Source organism: Micromys minutus (genome assembly GCF_963924665.1).
Source record: "Micromys minutus genome assembly, chromosome: 1".
Lineage (NCBI taxonomy): Eukaryota > Metazoa > Chordata > Mammalia > Rodentia > Muridae > Micromys > Micromys minutus.
The window spans coordinates 40,793,514-40,796,578 of record NC_137969.1 but is presented as its reverse complement, the minus strand read 5'-3'; the positions used below and the strand labels follow the sequence as shown (position 1 = coordinate 40,796,578).

The window sequence follows — 3,065 nt, the reverse complement described above, 5'->3', positions numbered from 1 at the left end:
TTGTGAGCCGCTCAGATGTGAGTACTGGGAACTGAGCTCTAGTCCTTTGCAAGAGCAGCAAACACTAGAAATTGCTGAGCTGAACCAGCACCCAGCCGGTTTTCATGAGCTCAGATTTACCTCATCTTCCCTCCCCAGCTGCTACTTCAGAGGTTCTGGCACGGCTGCCTCCCTCATTGTGTTACTTACCTCGACTCTTAGTTGTCCGGAACGATAACCGGGACCTGGTGTCTGCCTCTATCACCCCCACCTTCTAACAGGTAGCTGTCATGCATGAGTGCATCTCCATCCACGTTGGCCAGGCTGGTGTCCAGATCGGCAATGCCTGCTGGGAGTTCTACTGCCTAGAACATGGCATTCGGCCTGATGGCCAGATGTCAAGTGTCAAGACCATTCGGGGAGGAGATGACTCCTTCAACACCTTCTTTAGTGAGAAAGGAGCTGGCAAGTATGTAGCCGAGGCAGTGTTCGTAGACCTGGAACCCACAGTTACTGATGAAGTTCGCACTGGCACCTACTGCCAGCACTTCCACCCTGAGCAGCTCATCACCGGCAAGAAAGATGCTGCCAATAACTATGCCCGTGACCACTACACCATTGGCAAGAAGATCAATGACCTTGTCTTGGACAGAATTCACAAGCTGACTGACCAGTGCATGGGTCTCCAGGGCATCTTGGTTTTCCACAACGGCGGAGGAACTGGGTCTGGGTTCACCTCCCTGCTGATGGAGTGGAAAGAAGTCCAAGCTGGAGTTTCTCATTTACCCAGCCCCCCATCCCTAGATTTTCATTGCTGTGGTTGAGCATTACAATTCCATCCTCAGTACCCACCCCATCCTGGAGCACTCTGATTGTGCCTTCATGGTAGACAATGAGGCCATCATTGAAATCTGTCGTAGAAACCTTGACATCAAGTGCCCAACCTACACTAACCTTAACTGCCTTATTAGCCAGACTGTGTGTTTCATCACTGCTTCCCTCAGATTTGATGAGGCCCCAAATATTGATCTGATAGAATTCTAGACCAACCTGGTGCCCTACCCTCACATCCACTTCCCTTTGGCCACTAATGACCCTGCCATCTCTGCTGAGCAATTACCATGAGCAATTTACAGTAGCAGAGATGTCTGCTTTGAACCAGCCAACCAGATGAGGAAATGTGACCCTCACCATGGTAAATACATGGCTTGCTGCCTGCTGTACCATGGTGATGTGGTCCTCAAAGATGTCAATGCTGCCATTGCCACCATCAAGACCAAGCGCAGCATCCAGTTTGCGGACTGGTGCTCCACTAGCTTCAAGTTTGGCATTAATTACCAAACTCCCACTGTGGTGCCTGGTGGTGACCTGGCCAAGGTGTAGAGAGCTGTGTGCATGCTGAGCAACACCACAGCCATTGCTGAGGCCTAGGCTCACCTAGATCACAAGTTTGATCTGATGTATGCCAAGCATGCCTTTGTGCACTGGTATGTGGGTGAGGGCATGGAGGAGGGGGAGTTCTCTGAGGCCGCTGAGAACATGGCTGCCCTAGAGAAGGATTATGAGGAGGTTGGTGAGGATTCTGTGGAAGGCGAGGGTAAGGAAGGAGAGGAATACTAACTAGTTCATTCCTCCATCCCCTGCATCATGTCAAATTCAAAGCTCCAGCTCCAGCATTAGCTGCAGACATTGATGCCTCTGTCCTGTGCCCATTCCATGATCTTGTGTTCTCCGGGCGTATCTCCAAGTTTTCTATGATGTCTCAAAGTAAAAGCTTTAAGAAAAGAAAAGAAAAGAAAAAAAAACGCCTTATTTTCTATAAAATAATTAATGCAATGATTTTTATATTCAGGCCAAAAGACAAGATGTCTTTTCCTTTCTTCTAATAGGCCACCCTCCCTTCACAACATAACTAAAGTTGCAACAAGGTAGCCTGAAGTACTTAAATAATTACAAGACAACAGGGTGTTACAAGGCAAATACATGGCTGTATTTTTCCACGTAAATAATGAAATTTTGTGAGAAATGGGTTTTGGACATACTGTTCTTATGAATAGGCCTATTATGAGCTGCACCTGACCAAGAATTATTTTCTTTCCTGAGATTTCTACTTAGAATATATTTCCTGGTACTAAATCACCATGAGTCACATTTTATGTCACAGTGACTTTTCTCAAAATAGGTCCTCCCCACCTGGTTGGATTCCATGTGGATTGTCTCTCTGCAAAAATTTGTCTATTGGTAGTTAGTTCATTAGTTAGTTAATTAATTAACTATTTACTTTTAAAATATAAAATAATGTTAAAAGAAATTAGAGACATAAAGTAGAAAGAAAAATCAGAATTTCCCCGTGGAGGTTTTTGCCATCAAGGCAAAGCTTACTTCAAGTTTACTTGTTTTCTTAAAACTAACAGGAAAAATTTGTGCTTACAAAATGGGCTGCTGTCCAGCCAGAGGCCCAGTGGAACAATTTACTAAGAGTCAACCATTTCAGCTTATCTCTGCCTCTAAACAAATATTCTAGAGAGAGCTATAGATTCTCTAGGGCCCAATGTCAACAGATAGCCATGGATGGAAATGGAGTATTAATTATTCCTTCCTGTGTTTTATACTATCAAATTTAATAGTCATTGGAAATCCAGACATTGATAAAAATGACAGGATGTCATGTCTAACATCTGTTCTCTGTACCCTGCAGGAATGTGTAGCATTAATATTTAATAAAAAATAATAGCTCTGATTTAGACTTACCAGCCATTTCACTCTGATGTTCCCGGACATTCATTTCAGATTGTATAAGCTTGCAAACCTTAAATACATATGTCTCTCCCATGAGCCAGAATTTCCAGTATCCACAGGAAGCTTGAAGTTTATTCTTGCTGAACCACATACTTCCCAGTCACATGACATTCATTACTGCCTTCTGCTCAATGAAGCAGCCATCACAGGTTGCCAATAGACCATATGAACCTCAACAGAACAATAGTACAGAGAAGATTATGAGATGTGTATTTCCAAGACCTTGCTTTACCAACGCTTCCTTGTTCCTACAGTTCTGAGTTAGTTAGAAAAGACTGGCCCACCAG

The 3,065-nt window shown here is 44.1% G+C and overlaps 1 pseudogene across 1 annotated transcript; it reads left to right on the top strand.

Annotated features, from left to right (window-relative positions):
- The first annotated feature begins 269 nt into the window (after positions 1–269).
- LOC308424332 (tubulin alpha-1B chain-like) lies at positions 270–1,599 on the top strand (annotated as a pseudogene). Its single transcript has one exon. The product of its transcript is annotated as a tubulin alpha-1B chain-like (transcript).
- Positions 1,600–3,065: the final 1,466 nt, after the last annotated feature.